Raw genomic sequence first — 20675 nt, forward strand, 5'->3', positions numbered from 1 at the left:
AAACCATATACTATACCTATACATAATAATAAAAAACATGATTAACTAAATATATTTGACCTAAAATAAATATTAAAAAATACCATTTTATACTATTTAATTACCAATTATAAAGTAATTAACAATTATATTATTAACAAAACAATTATTTTCAATACATAATTAATTACATTTAAATTACTTCCAACGATATTCCCCTATAAACCCACTACCCGCAACAGAACACATTTATCTATTTATGAATTAATTAAAAGTATTTACCAATCAATTAAAAATAATTACCAATTAATTAAAATAATTTACCAATTAATTACAATTTTATTATAATTCCTACTAATTAATAATTAACTAAACATAATTAATTAACTTCCCACCCTATTCCCCTATAAACCCACAACCCGCTACAGAACATATATATCAATTAATCAATTAATTAAATTGAAATACCAATTAATTAAATTTATTTACCAATTATTTAAAATTATTTAATAATAACTACTAATTAATTTTTTTTTTTAAATAATTAAATTACTTCAGATCCTATTCCCCTATAAACCCACAACCCGCTATAGAACATATTTATCAATTAATTAAAATGATTTACCAAATAATTAAATGTAATTACCAATTATTTAAAATTAATTAATATTACCTACTAATTATTAATTAATTTAACCTAATTATATTACTTCCCACCCTACTTCCCTATAAACCCACAACCTGCTATAGAACATATTTATCAATTAATCAATTAATTAAAATACATTTCCAATTAATTAAAATTAATTACCAATTAATTACAATTTAGTAATAAATCCTGCTATTGAATAATCAATTTAACTTAATTAAATTACTTCCCACCCTATTGCCCTATAAACCCACAACCCGCTCCGGTACTAAAACATATAATGTGCTTATAAATAATTTATTAATATATATATAATGAATACACATATAATATTAATTATTTTAAATACTTAAGTAAAACATATCACACATACTTAATAAAAAACACAAAAATTATACAAATATCGATATTAGTGTCATCGAAATTAGTAACATCAATATATATGCTATCGATATTACTAACTTCGATATTACTTACATCGATATAGTCAGTCAGTCAAAATTGACTTTATTTGGTTTGTCACAACCATAAAGCATACATATACAAAGTTTCAATTAAAATAGCAAAGGATAAAAATGTATTTACTTAAAATATGTTTTCTCATTCCTTAATTATACACTATATTCCAGACCCTGTCTTTAGTCTGTTTCTGCTTTTTGCAACTGAGTTTCTACAAAGTTCATGAATTTTACCCCGCGGCATGTTAGGATGTTTGAACCTGCTCCCATCCAGCCGGTAACAGCTTGCCTGCAGGTACGGATCTGTAACATATTAAAAATTGGTTTCAGTAAAGTTCTTCTCTTGTCGTTGGAGGCCTCACATGTACACAGGAGATGGCACAAGGTTTCCGTGTGGTAATCACATAGTCTACATCTTGGTCCCTGGTGTGTGTCCTTCCATGACGGGATCAAGTCTTTTGAGAAGTGGTCACCCATTCTGAAGGCCATAAATTTTGTTTTTAAAGATAGTCGGAAGTGCGCCACAAGGTAGGGTTGTGGTTTTAATCGTTTGTACGAGTTTAAAATGGTCCATGCATGTCGCCATTTGGCCAAAGTCTTTTTATCTTCTATCAAAGATAAAGCTTTTGCATTTAGCTTGCAAATCTTTTTAAAGGATGATTCTTCTGGTTGGCTATTCCAGATCTCCTCTATTTTGAGGGTTTCTAGTGACACTCGCAGATCTTCACCCCATGAGTGGGGTTCCTGTTGGTCATATTGTTTTTTTATTTCTTGCCAACATAAGTTATTTAAAGATCCTATTTCTGCGGATCTCAATTTCCAGCACCACTTCAGTAGGACTGCTTTCCTTTGATATATTTGATTTTGCAAGCCAAATTCCAGCCTTATTTGTGCCGGGGCTGATCCTTTGTAAAGGTGAAACACGGATTTGTATATTTTTGACTGGAGAGTGTTTAAGATGGCTGCTTCTTTCCCATGCCATATTTCCAGTCCATATGAGAGAGATGGTAAAACTTGGGCTGCCATTACTTTTAGCAGGTGGTCGTATGATGGGCATTGCAATTTCTTTTGGAGCACTCTGTACGCAAAGCTCAGTGATTGTGCTTTTGCAGCGATGTTTCTTTTTTGGTCTAGAAGGGACATATTTTTACTTATTGTGACCCCCAGATATTTGTAAGCAGTTGTTTCCTCGATGTGTTTGCCTTTTGTGTACCACTTGAAAGATCGTCTGCTAGTGCCCGCCAATCTCACCACTTTTGTTTTTTTGGTGTTTAATTCCAGGCCTTCTCTGTCGAAATAGTCTGTTAATTCGGATATTGTTCTTTGTAGGCCTATCGGTGTTTGGCTTAAGACTACAATATCGTCCGCATATTGGAGGAACTGGATGCTTTCATTGGCCAATTTTGGCGGGTGTCCGTTCACGTTCTGAAGTTCGTCTTTCAAATCTGCCAGATATATATTAAAAAGGCTTGGAGAGAGCACGCAGCCCTGTTTGAGGCCGTTTCTTATTTTGAGTTCTGCGGATATTCTTCTCCCATCTCCGAGCTTTACTTTTGCCCATGTTCCGCTATATAGTGCCATTATTGTTTCAATTAATGCCGGCGGAAGGCCGCAGAGATCAAGTTTTTTCCATAGGCGTTTTCTTGGAACTCGGTCGAAGGCGGATTTCAGGTCTATGTAGCAGGCTATTAATCCGGTCTTCCTTTTACCTGCTCCTTCGATTAATAATGACAAGGCTGAAAGATTGGTTATGCAGCCCATGCCTTCCCTAAAACCGGTTTGGAATTTGGGTACTATTTTATTATCGTTTATCCATTGTCATAGGAGAATCAGTGATGAAAAAAGCTTTGCCTCCACATCAATTAAAGCTATTAATTTATAATTCCCGGGTTCCATTCTGCATCCATTTTTGTGTATCGGGTGGAAGATGTTGCCTTGCCAGGATTGTGGAATCTTTTTTTCTTTATGAACGTAATTGAATAGCGGTGTCAGGTATTTTGCCCAGAAATCGGGGTCATATTTGAATAAGGCGTTTGGCATTCCATTTGGGCCTGCTGCTCCTTCCGCTTTCATTTTTCTTATTAGGGCGGTTATTTGTTTAATAGTTGTCAGAGGTGTCTGTTCCTCTTGGTCAGTACTTTTTGACTGATCATTTTTCATTTGTCCAAAATCTGTTTCTTTTTGGTCTTGACTTTTTTTAGGGTTTTTATTTATTTCTTTATTATTCGGGTAACTATGAATGTTGTATAGACTGTCAATATAAGCGGCCCATGTTGTTTCGCTTATTCCTATGTTGTATTGACCGCCCGCTCCTTTTGATAATTTGTTAATTATGTTCCAAAATTCTCCACTATTTGGCAGCTTACTTGTTCTTAATAGATCTTCCCAGATTTCCTCTGTGTGCAATTTTTTCGCTTTTCTGCAATTCTCTTTATAATCTTTTCTCATTTTTTGTACATTGTTGCTATCTACTTCTTTTCCTAACCTTTTTTCTGCAGCCTTTATTCTTAATTTTTTTGCAATTTCCCTTTCCCTTGGGTGATTGATTTTCGATGGCCTTCATATAAATTTCATGTTCCAGTACTGAGTCCATTATCTCCTTTTTTACAGGACCCTTGCTTTTGATTTTCATCAGTTTGTGTATTTCTGGGATTGCGGTGAGAAATTCTATTTGTGTTTTCTCTTCAATGTTTTTCCTCATTGTGGTCTCTTGTGGGAAATGATCACTCTCCGGTCGAGTTCGTATTCCAAAATGGGCTACATTCTTTTTTAGTTCGTTACTTGTTAGGGTAAAATCAAGTGTGGAGTTCTTTTTTCCACTAGAGAAGGTAGTTTTGGCGGGTTTGTCTCCCTCCATATTTCCATTTAGGATTGTTAAACCTAGGGATTCCAGTTCGCTCCATATCTTATGGATTTTATACTTGTTCTGGTTGGCTTTTATTAAGTTGCAGTTGAAATCACCGGAGATAAATATCTCGTGGGATTGATGAGTTTTGTGTAAGGGTTTTATCAGATTTATTAGTGTTAGAGCTTTTTTAATTTTTGTGACCTTGTCTGGATGAATATATAAATTTATAATTAGTAATTTCCTTCCTGGACTCTTTTTGCTTGCTTTTGTCTCTACTTTGATCACTTTTAACCAGTTCCCCTGAATCTAGCAGTTCGGTTTTCCAGTTTAGGACATTCGTAATAAAAATGGACAGACCTCCCCTTGGGTGTCCATACTTTGCAAATTTTTCTGCCATTATATGATGTTCCTCATATCCCATGATTTGCCTCGGGGTTACGTTCCATGTTTCCTGGAGTAGTATTATTTCAAATTTACTCAGGTAGTCTATTGTCTCTTGGTCTTGGGACATTTCTTTAAAACCGTGTACGTTCCACGAGCAAATCTTTATTTTTTCTCTGGTTTTGAGGTTGAATTGGTGTTTTGTCTTTGGTTTTTTTGTACTAGTTTACCTACATCAGGATTGATGAGAGTTTAGTGCCTGTGCTAACCAAGAGCAATCTTTAAGTTCCTTCAAACCCTGGTACTGCTGCTTTGTTTTTATGCTACTCAGGTCTTGTTCAGTAATTGATTTATTTCTTGCTCCCTTCAAGATTGTATGAGTTTTTTCATTTACGTTGTTAGGTTGAGGAATCTTATTGTTCAATAAGGGGAATGGATATTTTATTGGAGTTTGACGCTCTAAAGTTATTCCCCATTCTGTAAAATGTGTCCTAGTCGAGAAGATAAGCTCTGCTATTTCTTTAGATGCCCAGGTGGTACTGCTTATTTCCATATCCTTATCTTTGTTTCCTTGAATGAATTCTACTGATTTCAGGTCGCTTGTTGTTATTCCCCTTAGTTTCGGTATCTCTTCGATTAGTCTCAGAATATTTCCCCTGTTCAGCGTGTCTGATTTACCTTTTGTTTGATATTCCGGCTTGAACAGTAATTTACATTCTGTTTCCGTGCTTGCTGTTTCGGGATATCGGGTTTGATAAACTCTCCTTTTTCCCTCTGTTGGGTCAAATCGAATGTAGGGTATTTTATCGTTCTGGCAGACCGTGGCTGTTGATTCCGGTCGGGTGTAATCTACCGAGGATACTCTTTTTAGGGGGTTCGTTACTTCTCGACCTATTTGTGTATTGCTTGTGTTTTGTCCTATTTTGTCAGTTGACTCAATTTCGTGATAGTCTCTGCAAGTTCTTCCTTTATTTCCTACAGTGATGATCAGACCTATATTTGGTTCCCTCGCTTGGTCTGCCTGTATTTTTTGGTTTTGCTCTTTTTCCATTTTTTTCTGGTTATGTGGTGGATTTCCTCCTGTGAGCCAATTTGAACCTTTATGAGCCGATGTTTCATATTCCCTTTTTAGTATAAGCTTATTTTCCTGTGTTTTTTGTTGTTCTGTGGCCTCTCTATGATTTATTTTTAGTGTCTCACTTTCATCATTGACTTTGTTTGTATTTGATTTTTCCTCGTCTTTTGATTTTCCTTGTATACTTGCTGTTGTTTTATTCTGCTCTGGAGATTTTGATTGTTCTTCGGCTTCTTCTCTGTTTTTTTCTTTATTTACATCTTCTTTGGTAGAAGTATCTTTGATCTGATCAATTGGGGCCTCTTTCTTCTTTTGTGCGAAAATGACAAAGAGTTGTTTTACCTGCTTACTTTTAGAAGCATTTTTTCTTGCCTTCCTTGCCCGTTTCAGCTGTCTTTTGGTTAGGGGTTCTGCCGTGCCCGATGAACCCATTGTTTTGTTTTCTTCCGGACCTCTCTTAGTTGGCTCATTTTCTTCTGTGTCGTTTTGAGTTTTTTCTTCTTCGATGGTGTGAGTTGTTCTATTTTGTTTTCCAATTTTTTTGGCCTCATCGTTGGGATTATCACCCTTGTCGATTTTTAAGTATGTTACTGCTAGTATTTCTTTCAAGATGTCTGGTAGGTTTGCTAATTTATCTATTATGTCCTTACAGACGCAATTTTGTTCTGTTAATTTCTCTTTCCATTGTTTCTCTTCCTCCTTTTCTTTTGTGAGGTATAGCGAAATTTTGTCCAATTTCGAATTTATTCCCGATATATGAGATGCAATTAGGTTCATCTGATCTACCTGCACGTCAAGTTTGTTTGATTGAAAGTTCAGCGCATTGATTGCTTGTTGTAAGCTTTTTAGGAGAACGTCCCCCCAGAGTGCGGATCTTACTTCGGTTTGTTTTAACTGTACCCCTATTGTCCTGTTTAAACTTTCTGAGGAAGAGATAGTTATAGGATGTTCTTCTTTTGTCATATCTTTTGCTGTGTTGGAAACCTGGCGCTTACTAGTAGGTTGTCTAATTGGGCTTGATGTAAGGATTATTGGAGAAGATGTTGGTTTCCTTTTGTCTCCATTTATGTTAGCATTTCCAATGCTTTCGGAATGTTGTAATTTTCTCAAATTTTCGAGACTCAGTTGCATTGGTTCAGCTTCCTTGTGTGTGTTTTCTTCGAGCATTCTTCGGAGTTCTGTTTCCTCGAAGATCGAGAATGATTTGGACCACTCAATCTTTTGTGCGCTTTTCTGCAGATTTGTTTGGGATCCTAAATTGCTTTGATTTATGAGTACTGGGTTGTTTTCGTTGACCTCATCTGATGTTTTATTTGGTGTTAACTTTGTTTGATTGAAGGGTGCATGAATTTGTGCCGAGGTTTTTATCAGCCAATTTTTTAGTGTCGATTTTTCTTTTAGATTGGAGCTCATACTTATTTCCAAATCGTTTCTCATCTTACGTTTTTTACGCGATGAAGTCAAGCAGATTGTAAAGGGGCGACCACTCGGTCCCCCCGAACGTATGGTTGGGGGCCCGGATCCTCCCGGGAAACCATTTTGGGCGGGGGGCGTGTCACGGCTGGTATGCCCGAAGCGGCGTAGCCGGGGCGCGCCTTTTCCCGCCCAAGAAGGGTTGTCCTAGACACCTACACCGATGGCCACGCCCGGTAGGCGTACCGGCGGAGGGTTCACGCCCTCCCGAAGAGGAATAAAGAGAGCGGGAATCCGAAGAAGAATCCTCTTGTTCCTGTGCTTGGAAGCTGCACCCACTCGTTGCACGTGAGCCCTCGACGGAACAAGGAGCAATTTTGAGAACTTGTAATTCTTGTGTTTCTCTTTCAGCGACTTCGAGGCTAAGGATCCAGGACCTTGTCGATCAATTTTGGATCGGATATTCGAAAACAATGTCTGGCAAGAAGGCAGGAAAGAAGCCTGAAACTGACCAGGTGCTTCGCATGCTGGTGAGCAGAATGGCGAAGATCGAACGGAATGTTGTTATGGTCCCGGCGCTTGGCCGAGATATGGCGAACATGAAGAAGCAGATGGCTGCAATGAACAATCCGAGTAAACCAAAGAAGGTAATAGGCCCGGCATTGCCGGGAGTTGTCCCTGAGGGTAGGGGTAAACGGGTCAAGAATAGGGCGGCAGGGGGGGAGGTTCCGGTCCCCAAAGTACCCCCGGCGACCCCTGCCATTCCAGTCGAGGCCCCGGTACCAATCCCTGACGCGGGTCAACCGATTCCGGTTGTGGTGACGCCCGCCAACAAGGAGGACATGCCTCCCGAATTAGCCGCCCAGTTGGCCGCATGGCTCGGCAAAAAGACAGGGGGTGCTACGGCGCCCGGAGACACGGCCGAAGAGGCCAGGTTACTAATGCAGCAGTTGCGGCAGACGCAAGATGCCGCAAAGGCGAATCTCCCTTTTGTCCCCCCACAGGTGACCCCGGAAGGACCGGCAGCTGGCGTCGAAAAAACAGCGGGAACGTCAACGGAGCCGGGTAAGCAGGCATTGCCGATTGCGGGGGGGGGGGGCTCTTTGCCCTCAAGATGGGAGAAAGTGGTCCAACATATCCCGTAGGCCACGAAAGAATTGATATGGGCTGACAAATATATAAATATGTTTTCTCTGCTGACTGACCATCGCGAGATGGAGTATGCTAAGGCGCAGAAAGATTTGTGGCACCCGAGTGTCTGGCGAGCCAAGATGGCGGGATTCAGGGTTGATGAGACAATCACAAATTGGGCCAAGGCCTTTGCGATGTTTACTGCAATTATGGGGGAACGTAAGCCCGAGGTTTTGCCTGAATTGTCTTGCTATCAGGCCCGGATAATGGACTTTCATGAAACATACGAAGGCAATGAGTGGATGGGTTATGATATGAAATTCCGTAAGGCCAAGGAGTACGATTCATCTCTGACGGGGGATTGTCTCGACTCGGTTTCTTGGCAGAAACAACTCCTGCCGGGCGCGACGAAGACGTCCTCGGCAGGCGGAAATGGGTCGGGGTTTTCCCGCCAACAGCCCGCGGTGCCCTTTCGAGTGGGCCCCGGTGGCGACCACCAAGCAAGGACTGGTGGGAATGGGGGAAAGAGAGGGGTCTGTTGGAGCTTTAACAGGGGCAACTGCATCAGACCACAGGGGACATGTAAGTTCAGACATGCGTGTGCAGGTTGCGGGAATTCCTCGCACCCCGAGAGTTCGTGCAGATCCAAGAATGGCGGGTCGGGAGGTAGAGGAGGGTCCAAACAGGACTGAGGGGGACCACTGTGTACCATTACCCACCCCCGTCGATATCATGGCAATGATCCCCTGACTAAACGAATACCCTGATCATGTCTCCGCTGGGGTGTTGAGGAATGGATTCTTATATGGTTTCCGCATCCCGGCGGGGAATTTTCGTGGGGAATCACTATGTAGAAACCAACTATCGGTTCAGCATAACCCAGCGGTGGTAGAGAGGAAGATTGCAAAAGAAGTTACCCTGGGTCGGGTTGCAGGCCCATATGGGCACCCGCCAGTATCAAATTTTATATGTTCCCCGTTAGGAGTGGTCCCCAAGAAAGACCCCGGGGAATTTAGGCTGATCCATAACTTGTCGGCTCCGAGGGGTCTCTCGGTAAACTATGCGATTGACCCGGGAGTTTGTTCGGTGCGGTACGCATCCTTCGATGATGCCGTCACCATGTTGAATCGCCTGGGGCCCGGAGCGCTGATGGCGAAGTCAGATATCGAGTCGGCGTTCCGGTTGCTCCCGGTACACCCACAGGATCAGCATCTGTTAGGCTTTGTGTTCCAGGGACGTTACTACATGGATAGATGTATGCCAATGGGTTGCTCCATTTCTTGTGCTTACTTTGAGAAATTCAGCTGTTTTTTGGAATGGGCATTCACCAAAGCCACTGGGCATAGCCATGTTATGCATTACCTAGACGATTTTCTGTTCTTGGGGGCAGCCGGCGAGACAAAATGTGCGCAGGCGTTACAGGATTTTTGCATCCTCATGAAGGAATTCGGAGTGCCATTGGCACCAGGTAAGACGGTTGGACCAGCTACTTCACTGGAGTTTCTGGGAATTGAACTAGATTCTGTGGAGGGATGTTTCCGTTTGCCAGTAGGGAAAGTAGCGAAATTCAGGGCTTCCCTGGAACTGTGCCTTAGTAGGGAGAAGGTGACCCTGCATCAGTTACAACAAGCAGTGGGTCAGCTTAACTTTGCCCTGAGAGTAATACCAATGGCCCGCCCCTTTTCCCGCTCTATTGCACAAGCTATGGTTGGTCTCAAGGAAGGACACCACCGCACGAGACTGTCTGCAGAGGTTCGCCAGGACATGCGCATCTGGTTGGCATTTCTGGCGGACTTCAACGGTCGAGTGGTATGGAGCAAGCCACCAGCGTCTTCGGACGAGCTAGGTTTGTGGACAGACTCGGCGGGGAGCGTGGGTTTTGGCGCCATCTTTGGTAATCGATGGTCGGCGCAAACATGGCCGACGTGGTGGCACACCAACGGTCTCACAAATAACATTGGGTTCCTCGAGCTATTCCCTATTTTTGTGGCTCTGATGGCATGGCCGGACGAGTTCAGAGATCGCTCTGTGGTATTTTGGTCCGACAATATGACTGTTGTAGAATGTATAAATAATCAGGCAGCGCGCTGCAAGAGGATATTGAGATTGTTGAAGGAAATTGTACTACTTTGCATGAGACTGAATGTGCAGTTCAGGGCAAAACACGTGCGGGTGTATTGAATCATGCGGCTGATGCACTCTCTCGTTCACATATGCAGGCGTTCAGGGGTTATCTACCTACAGCGGACCTAGCGGCAGCACCATTCCCCGAAGTACTCTGGCTACTCGGTGCCCCGGATTACAAGACCTCGTGGCAGCAAGCTTAGCCCCCAGGATGAGGAAGGCATACGAAGGAGCGTTTCGTTCCTATTGTGCATTTTTGGGTCCGGCAGGGGAGCAGAATTGGGGTCAGGAGGATTCCTTCCTAAAGTTTCTGGTAGCATTACACAGGGAAGGCCGATCAGTGGCAACGGCCAATAGGCACCGGGCGGCCATTTCATTCATGGCGCAGGTGCATGGCATCAAGGACCCGACATCTTCCTTTTTGGTAAAGAAAGCCCTTCGTGGCTGGCAACGCCTTAAGGGTCGTAGAGTAGAGGAGAGGCGCCCGATTGGGTTAGAAAGGTTGTCCCTGCTTATGTCGATACTACCCACGACATGCTCCTCCCATTTCGAAGCAGTCTTGTTCCGGGCCGCTTTCGCATTAGCGTTCAATGGGGCTATGCGGGTGAGCGAACTGGTCGCAAAGAATAAGAAGGATGTGGAGGGAGGTCTGTGTCGGGATCACATCATGATCAGGGGTGATTCCATGGTAGTCACAATAGCTAAGTCCAAGACTGATCAAAGAGCTATGGGAGACAGTGTTGTTGTCCAGCGCATGCGAGGGTCCCCCATGTGCCCGATAATGTGCATCGAGGAATACTTGGCGCTGAGGGCGGATACATGGGGTGGGAGTTTGCTGAGACACATCGATGCCACCCCACTGACGAGGTTTCAGTTTCAGAGGGTGCTAATAATGGCAATCGCAGCGGCGGGCTTGGACCCGAGCGATTTTGGGATAGGGGCTGCTACTGAGGCTACAGCCAGGGGTCAGAGTGCTGAAGAGGTGAAACTGTTAGGACGATGGTCCTCAAACTGTTTTAAAAGGTATGTGCGGTTGCACATGTTGTGAAGTCAAGTTACATGCACTCATGCTTCTTGTCTTCTGTTTAATTTACAGTTTCGCGAGCATGTTATGCGGGGCGGAATTTGCAGTCGACCCGGCACCAGGGGACCAGCGGTCAGAGATCACCGGCTGAGGAGAGAGAGGTGTGGGTCGTGGGCCACTCATACGTGAGGCGGGCCGGGGACGTATTCAAAGCAGGTGACGCGACTCACGCAGGTGGGGAATACGGGTACAGAGTGACCTTCCACGGAAGGGGCGGGCTCTGTATTGACCAGTTCGAATCTTTTATCGAGGGACTCTTAGGGCGGCAGAGGTCACCGCCATCTGTAATCATAGTCCACCTGGGGGGCAATGACATTGTGACACTCGGTAGGAGAGTATTACTCTAACAAGTTTTGTCCACCGTTAGCTGGCTGGCGAAAAGAATCCCCGCGTGCACGATTGCATGGTCCCACATGATTCCCAGGAAGGTATGGCGGGGGGGCCTTTTGGTATCGGCACTGAACCATTCAGTAAAGAAGGTCAACAACAAGATTGGTAGGTTGTTTCACTCGGCGCAGTTGCACAGTATTCCGCATGGGTGTATTCGGGGTGACCACATGTATCTAGATGATGGGGTTCACTTGTCCCGGGAGGGGAATGTCTTACTCATAGGAGACTTCATAGCTTGGCTAAGGGGTTTGAGGAAGCATGACATTTAGGAGGAGTTGTGGGGGGGCCGGATAGCCGGTCAACTATCCGGCCTGTGGCGGTAAGGTCATGATCGGTGTGCAGTAATTTCAAGGTCCCTAGAGGGGGGGCCACCCACTATGGATGGGAGCGCCCGGGGGGAGGCGGCCATTGGCCCCTCCCACGGGGAGGCGGCACCCACTAACTATGGGTCGCCTAGGGGAGGACGGCCATAGGCCCCTTCCAGGGGAGGAGGCGGCTATATGCCCCTCCTACGAATTTCCCGGGGCCCGGATATCCGCGACGGCGGATGTGATAGACAGTGTGGGGTGGGGGGGGAGTCCACGCTGCCTTCTTACAGACACCTCACACGGGTCCTCGGACGACCTTTAAGATGGCGTCGAGTTTAAATGGGGGGCCCCCAACAAGACAAGGGAAATTGGAGTTGGCGCAGAGGGTACAGTCCTCTGCGCGGCCGCCACTCACACCGTGAGGGCGAGAGTTTTGGTAGTAGGGATCTGACACCGGTTGCGACCGTGCCGTTGGCCCGTAATGCTAGGGTGTACAATTTTAATTTAGAAAGTATGATTTACAGGATGTTAGACTCGGCTAGGAAAACCTTTGTATTAGAGACTTGTTAAGGTTAGCCAATGGACATGTCTGCATCGGAATGTAATAAATGAAAATTGTACATAATATGAAACTTTTATTTAATGTTTTAATTTTGTTTCAAATTTTAATAAATACAGCCGGGAGGGTAACTCACTCCCGCCTTCCAAAAAGTTCAGAACTGCGTCCGTCTTCCCATCCTTGGGGATTGTGTTGGGAGGGGGTGACAGGCATCCCGGCCATATGGAAAGGGGCGACCACTCGGTCCCCCCGAACGTATGGTTGGGGGCCCGGATCCTCCCGGGAAACCATTTTGGGCGGGGGGCGTGTCACGGCTGGTATGCCCGAAGCGGCGTAGCCGGGGCGCGCCTTTTCCCGCCCAAGAAGGGTTGTCCTAGACACCTACACCGATGGCCACGCCCGGTAGGCGTACCGGCGGAGGGTTCACGCCCTCCCGAAGAGGAATAAAGAGAGCGGGAATCCGAAGAAGAATCCTCTTGTTCCTGTGCTTGGAAGCTGCACCCACTCGTTGCACGTGAGCCCTCGACGGAACAAGGAGCAATTTTGACCCACCCACCAGCCCCTTATGGCAATGTTAGTTCTGCAATAAAGTCTTTTTTCTCTGATAACATCTTCTTCCCTCTGTTTAGCGGTATATGAAGGTCTAGTTTAACTATATGACTTCTGTCTGAAGGTACTGTTTTTTCTTGTAGTATAAACAAATGTTGCAAGTAGACGAGGATGTTTTTCTCCCTTAGTAGGTAATCAAATGTCGTATTTATTTTTTGGTCGGGCGGTAAGGTCATGATCGGTGAGCAGTAATTTCAAGGTCCCTAGAGAGGGGCGCCACCCACTATGGATGGGAGCGCCCGGGGGGAGGCAGCCATTGGCCCCTCCCACGGGGAGGCAGCACCCACTAACTATGGGTCGCCTAGGGGAGGACGGCCATAGGCCCCTACCAGGGGAGGAGGCGGCTATATGCCCCTCCTACGAATTTCCCGGGGCCCGGATATCGGTGACGGCGGATGTGATAGACAGTGTGGGGTGGGGGGGGGAGGGGGGGGGGGGGGGAGTCCACGCTGCCTTCTTACAGACACCTCACACGGGTCCTCGGACGACCTTTAAGATGGCGTCGAGTTTAAATGGGGGGCCCCCAACAAGACAAGGGAAATTGGAGTTGGCACAGAGGGTACAGTCCTCTGCGCGGCCACCACTCACACCGTGAGGGCGAGAGTTTTGGTAGTAGGGATCTGACACCGGTTGCGACCTTGCCGTTGGCCCGTAATGCTAGGGTGTACAATTTTAATTTAGAAAGTATGATTTACAGGATGTTAGACTCGGCTAGGAAAACCTTTGTATTAGAGACTTGTTAAGGTTAGCCAATGGACATGTCTGCATCAGAATGTAATAAATGAAAATTGTACATGATATGAAACTTTTATTTAATGTTTTAATTTTGTTTCATATTTTAATAAATACGGCCGGGAGGGTAACTCCCTCCCGCCTTCCAAAAAGTTCAGAACTGCGTCCGTCTTCCCATCCTTGGGGATTGTGTTGGGAGGGGGTGACAGGCATCCCGGCCATATGATTTTTTTGGACTTTTTTGGGTTTTTTCTCCATTGCTTATGGTATGCATTACTGCCCCTTGCTCTTTTGAGAACTGAAAATTGTACTTCAATTTTTCACCCCCAAACTTAAACGGTTCGGCCATGGGGATATGTGCCTGTTCGTTGTCTCTTAACTCTTCTAAATTGCTTTTGTTCCCTTGTTCTTTTTTTCCTTTTACGGCCAGCCTTCTTATTGCTTTCTGTATTCGAGTCTGTCGGATTTTTCCTGACCGCATCTTTCAAACTGCAATTTTTCCTGGACGTTCTCCCTTTCAGCTCATATATTGCGTTGTCTTTCCCAAAACTCCCCCAGCCCGTCTGCCGCTTATGCGACAGCTGCCGTCGGGGGAGTACACGTGGAAATGTGGTCGGGGTTGGATGGATGGCTTGATGGTAAGAATGGTGAAAAATGGTTCTGTATTTCTGCAAGGTGAACTCAATTTAAATAGATGGTTCCACTCACTCGACTCCCTTTATGGCTTGTCTATCCGTCCGTCAAATAATGCCCGTTCTCATAGGTACCACTCCCCACCCCCTTTGCTCCGGTTCCAGAACTAAGTCGACTCTTTCAGCATGCCCAGCTGGACTAGTACCGGAAGCTTTTGCTTACCCCTCTTTTTTCTGCTGTCCCCTTAGACCCTGTTCATTGCCTGCTCCTTACTTGTTATGTTATGTTATGTTATGTTAATTCTGCTTATATAGCGCATGGCTACCCCAGCAATGGGGCGTCCCAGCGCTGCGGACATACCTGGAAGCAGAGCAGCTTGAGTCCGTAGCTTGCCTTCTGGAACTTTGTCTCTGCCTCTTATGCTGGCTCTGGCTTGTCCCAGCTCTCAAAGTCTCTCCGAGTTGCTGCTCTTTATGGCTCGTGAACCCTTGTGGCTCCTTCAGCCCCTTGCAACTCACAAACCCGGCTCGCAGCCCCAGATTATGCTTGGCTGCTCCGCTGGCCTCTCAAAATTCCGGACGTCTCCTTGCTATTCCTTGTAGTTAAAAACCTTATGGATTTGGGGGAAGTCAGGAGATCTGCTGGTATTACTGCCCCTTTTTTTTCCTCAATCGGCCGGCTTTTACCGACTTAACGGGCGGGGCCGCAGCCCATACCCAATGCCGCCTAGCGCCTGATCCCAGGGTCCGCCTGCTCCCGCCCGCCGCTCCCGCGGCGCCTCAGCAGTTTCCCACAGGTCTCCTCTCGGCTTCCCCCGGCTCGGTGCTTCACCACGCCCTAAGCCGCTTGGGAAAACGCTTTGTTTTGCTGTATTTCGCCTTCTCAGTGAGACGCTTTTTCCAGCTTCGAGCTTCTTACTTCCTGACGTCTCTCGATTGTGCCTCCGTTGTAGCTCTGTTGTAGTAAACGTCCGCGGCCGGTTCCTGTCTGACTTCACGGCTGGTTCTGGTGAAAAACGCTGTGGACGCCGCGGACACCGCCGTTACAGCTCCTCTCCTCTGACCCGATGGTCAAGCACTCTGCAGCACGTCACAGACACTCTTGATCGCCCTCTAGCTTTGAACTCCTAGATTCCCGCCTCAGGAAATGCACTAGATTTACAAAAGGGGGTGGTGATGAACAGAGTGTCTGAATTGAGCAGACCACTCTTACCCAGTCCAAAGATCAGGGCTTGATCCATCACCGTTATTTATCTCACTGCCCCATCCCAGCTCAGAACCTGGCTATATGCAAATCAGTCTGTCCCTGGCCCAGTGCATCATGGGAACAGGGCAGACTAAACTACCAAGCCAATTCTTTACCAGAAAGGAGACAAGCTACCGGGGACCGGTTTCTGGCATTTCAGCCTCTTCGGCCCGGCTTGCTTGAATCCTGATGGAGCAGTGAGAAAGGGACTCATGTCTGAGTATACCCTGCCACACCTATAGTGGCCAAAATCGATTTACAAAAGGGGGTGGTGATGAACAGAGTGTCTGAATTGAGCAGACCACTCTTACCCAGATGTGAGACCCTTGCTCATTGCACCATCAGGATTCAAGCAAACCGGGCCGAAGACGGCTGTAATGCCAGAAACCGGTCCCCGGGAGCTTGTTTCCTTCCCAGTGTAAGAATTGGCTTCTGTAGTTTGGTTTGTCCTGTTCCCATCATGCACTGGGACAGGAACAGACTAATTTGCATACAGCCAGGTTCTGAAACTGGGATGGTGCAGTGAGCTAAAAAACGGTGTTGGATCTAGCCCTGATCTTTTGACTGGGTGAGAGCTTTCTGCTTAATTCAGAGACTCTGTCCCTCACCACCCCTTTTTGTAAATATTTTTGTCCACCCTAAGCGTGGAAGGGTATTCTCAGATGTGAGACCCTTGCTCATTGCACCATCAGGATTCAAGCAAACCGGGCCGAAGACGGCTGTAATGCCAGAAACCGGTCCCCGGGAGCTTGTTTCCTTCCCAGTGTAAGAATTGGCTTCTGTAGTTTGGTTTGTCCTGTTCCCATCATGCACTGGGACAGGAACAGACTAATTTGCATACAGCCAGGTTCTGAAACTGGGATGGTGCAGTGAGCTAAAAAACGGTGTTGGATCTAGCCCTGATCTTTTGACTGGGTGAGAGCTTTCTGCTTAATTCAGAGACTGTCCCTCACCACCCCTTTTTGTAAATATTTTTGTCCACCCTAAGCGTGGAAGGGTATTCTCAGATGTGAGACCCTTGCTCATTGCACCATCAGGATTCAAGCAAACCGGGCCGAAGACGGCTGTAATGCCAGAAACCGGTCCCCGGGAGCTTGTTTCCTTCCCAGTGTAAGAATTGGCTTCTGTAGTTTGGTTTGTCCTGTTCCCATCATGCACTGGGACAGGAACAGACTAATTTGCATACAGCCAGGTTCTGAAACTGGGATGGTGCAGTGAGCTAAAAAACGGTGTTGGATCTAGCCCTGATCTTTTGACTGGGTGAGAGCTTTCTGCTTAATTCAGAGACTCTGTCCCTCACCACCCCTTTTTGTAAATATCAGGAAATGCACTAGCCTTACTTACATCGATATAAAGAATTTCGATATTACTTACCTTAGGGTCGATATTCTGTCCAACGATATTCTTGACATCGATATTCTGCACCTTCGAAATTTCATACACGATATTTTGGTAGGTCGATATTTAATACTCGATATTTTGACTGTGTACCAGCAGAAACACGTTCTGTCCATTCAACACAATACTCCCAAAGCAGTGTATCAGTTATGGTGTTGATAGTTGATGGAGCAAGGTAAAGAACAAAATTTTGTTCAAACTTGTGAAATGGATCTCCCATAACGTTAATCGAATTGACAAGCTTGTGGTGAAATTATTAATCAACCTAGTTTAAGAATACATTCAACATTACACGTGGGAAAAACTAATGTGCTTTTTGTTGCATACGCAAAGAAAAAATATTAAACTAGCCTTGTCTATTGTCTTTGTCAGTATTGTCAGTATTAAATGCGGCAGATAAATTAATGACATGTGCTTATTTTATGTGCTTATGTTATGTCTTTCTGTGATAGAGAGCTCATGGAGTTCCTGATATTCGAAAAAGGAAAAGGTAAATATAATGCTGCATTTATGTGCTTTTGCTAGGTAACATAATTAACAGGATTAATTAGTAAAGGGGGAGGGTAACAGAATGGGTCTCAATTCTTTAATTAATTGATGTCTTGTGTTTGTTTAATAATAGTTTCCAAAAGTGAGGGCTAAAGTGGTTCAGAAAATATGGCTGACAGAGCTGCAGACGCAAAACCTTGTTCAGAGTGGAGCATTTGCACATGCGTAGCAGTGAAGATTTTTACTGCATTGTCACCGTGAACTGAAAAGCAGTTCTTTGGTTGTGTTGAACGTGCTCATGGAAAGATTGCTCAAGGACAGGAACTTGATGTGTCTGCCAAGGTTAGGAAGTAAATGTTCGAGACTCGAGGAAGAAAAGTATCTTTCTTGAGGAAGCCGAAAACGTGGAAATAAAGAAAATAGGGCTTCTATGAAGCCTGGACTTTGTCAAGAGTCGGAGATGACCTAACAATTTTTTATCATGGACTGACACAGGACAGCCAATGAAAAGCTCGGATTTGTTAAAAAGAATGTAAAATGTAGAAAGTTTAGCTAGAGAGAAAGGTATAACGTCTGACACTATGAGCAAGGAAAAAACTCTTAATTTCCGATTCCTGAGTGTCGTGGCATGCTCATGGACCTTTGGTGCATGTAAGGACAGCAGACTTTTAAAAGATTTTTTCCCTTTTTAGGTGAAGTAAGATATAGTCAGGGAAATAGATTTAGGGAATGGAAACTGTTATTCTGTTAATACTTCATTTTCTGATCTTGCTTTATAAATGTCACTCATAAATTCATTTCCTAAAATGCTGCTTTCTTAATTGCTTATGAAATAAAGATTCTAAAACGTTAAATGCTTTTTCTTATGAATAATAAAGTAAATAAAATTAGATTTGAAGAAGACAAGCTGGTCTTGTTTATTCATGGTCTAGTTACCATCAGTTGATTCAATCGCCTTAGTGGTCTGATTAATAAGTAATAAATGTTTAAAACCATGGTAAAGATGATAAACTGCAGTTGTATATAATAATGTAAATAATAAGTGAGTAGATTTATTAATCATACCACCTGATTCAGTTGCTCAGAAATTGTCTCATTGGTTTATGGGCCTTTCTATGTGTTTTGTGATTAATGGTGAGTATTGAGGTGTTATGTAGCGTTTATGAGACAGCTTTGCAATCGGAGCGCTGGATCAATTACTTGGTAGCAGAGTTACGGTTTCTATGGTAACTAGCATGGTACATGGTAATTTCATAGGATTGATGTCTAAAGCATGTTAAGTCTGTTTAGTTGTTATATGTAGTCGAAAGATTTTTTCCAGCAGTGTGAAAATTCCTGGTTTGTGCCGGCATGAGAAGTGTGAGAGGTGAAGTTACACAGTGCATTTGTTCTGTTTCAAAATAGTAGTATCGTCGTATATCACAAGTGTTGTGGTCGTACAGCACAAGTTTAGGGATTTTAGGTGTGTAAGGTAAAATGTATAGTGAGGATTGTCTATGAAATTGTAACTTTCGAGTACAGGGACTTCTGTTCTGTTTCAAAACTCACTGTGAAAAGAGTAGTAGAATTTATCTAAGCTTGAGTGAAGGGTAAGGAAGCGTTGTCTCCTAATGGAGATTTATGTACGTATGATTAGGGATTTTTCCATATGACTGTGTGTAAATGAATTTGTAATATATGATCGAGTGAAACTCTAAATTGTCTCTAAGGAGGTATACAATATCTCTGTATGTGCATTTAGAGAGAAACAAGTTCGTTATTACCTGCTAGAAGGGTAAAGTAGCCTTACTTTATCGACAAATTTATATATTCTGTGAAAATAGCGTCGTCTATTTCACGTGAAAAAGAATACTTGAATGTTTGGAAAAACTATCACTTTATTTTAGCGAAACAGACAAATGGTTTGTTTTTGTGGTGTTATTAACTGGATTCAATTGAAAGTTTTGTAAATATGGCGCTGTGAATTTTGTTTGTAAAGGAGGGGTCAGTTTAAGGAGTGAGTTGAGAGACAGAGAAGCTGCAGCTATAGCATACTTCACAAGAGTCGCGCTGTGATTGGTTAACATACGTCACAGTATTCGCGCAGCTGATTGGCTCATCCTGAAAAACTGTAATTCTATTGGTTGAGCAAAATAGTGAAAAAGCTTAACCTGATTGGTTTGTTGGTGACTTTCGCGCAAGGATTGGTTGGTGTTACTGAATAACAAGGAAGTTGTTACAATCTTTTCCGAAGTAAGGGAAAGTGTTTATAAACATGGATTACTATTTTATGAAAGAGAAAAAGAAGCTATCATGGTTTCAGAAGTTAAAAAATTAAATTAAACCTGATAAGAAAATTTAAACGCGAGGCGGAAGATTAATTCATAAGTACAAAACACCTGCAGCTTATATGTTGGGTGAATATGGTTATCATACTTGTCTTTGGATTGAGAATTGGATGAAGTATACTGAAAATGATGGTGTCTTAGCATGGCCGGAAGATGGATCATTTAACATAGCAGTTTTGAAAAACTTAAGAGAAAAATGATGAAACTTGTACCAAAGCCTAGACCTACTCAATTTGAAGCTTTAGTTGAATGGGAGGATGAAATGTTTGCATTACATCGAGAGAGCAGAGGAATATCAAGGGGAACAGGATTAGGTCTTGATAGAGAAACTCATCAGGATAGAATGCGTTGATGGAGAAGCGCAGACATGTGTGATGGCTTGTATCCAGTGAGACTAATTGATGAAGTAACTGGACAAAAGAGTACCCATAGGAAAAATAGAATTAGTGAAGAAAGTGATTCAGAAGATGCGGTATTAGAAGAAATTTATACTAAAAAACCGCCACCTTATCAACCAGTTTGTTCATGGACTTCTCCAAGTGCCCCACAAAGAGAAATTATTGATGAGACATCCCCTGAAACAAATCCGAATATTAGAAAGACACATGAAAGAGTAGAAACAGGACATAATTCAAATATATCAGGAGAAATTAGTAATTACACTGAAACTCCAGTTCAAAGAAATGAAACCCCAAAGAGTGAAATTCGAACAGAAAGGTATGACGGATTACCAGATACCTCAGAATATATTCGTTCTACAAATGAACTAATACAGCAATTAACCAAAAGATTGGAAGCAGTAACAGTACCTGTAACGATTGGACCTGTTCTTCCAGTATTTGA

General features: G+C 43.9%; 1 protein-coding gene across 1 annotated transcript in view; it reads right to left on the reverse strand.

Annotated features, from left to right (window-relative positions):
- Positions 1 to 20675, reverse strand: part of CFAP20 (cilia and flagella associated protein 20) — a 524034-nt gene that overhangs the window by 133866 nt on the left and 369493 nt on the right. The window lies entirely within an intron of this gene.

The sequence above is a fragment of the Lissotriton vulgaris genome, chromosome 12, assembly GCF_964263255.1.
Source record: "Lissotriton vulgaris chromosome 12, aLisVul1.2, whole genome shotgun sequence".
Classification (NCBI taxonomy): Eukaryota; Metazoa; Chordata; class Amphibia; order Caudata; family Salamandridae; genus Lissotriton; species Lissotriton vulgaris.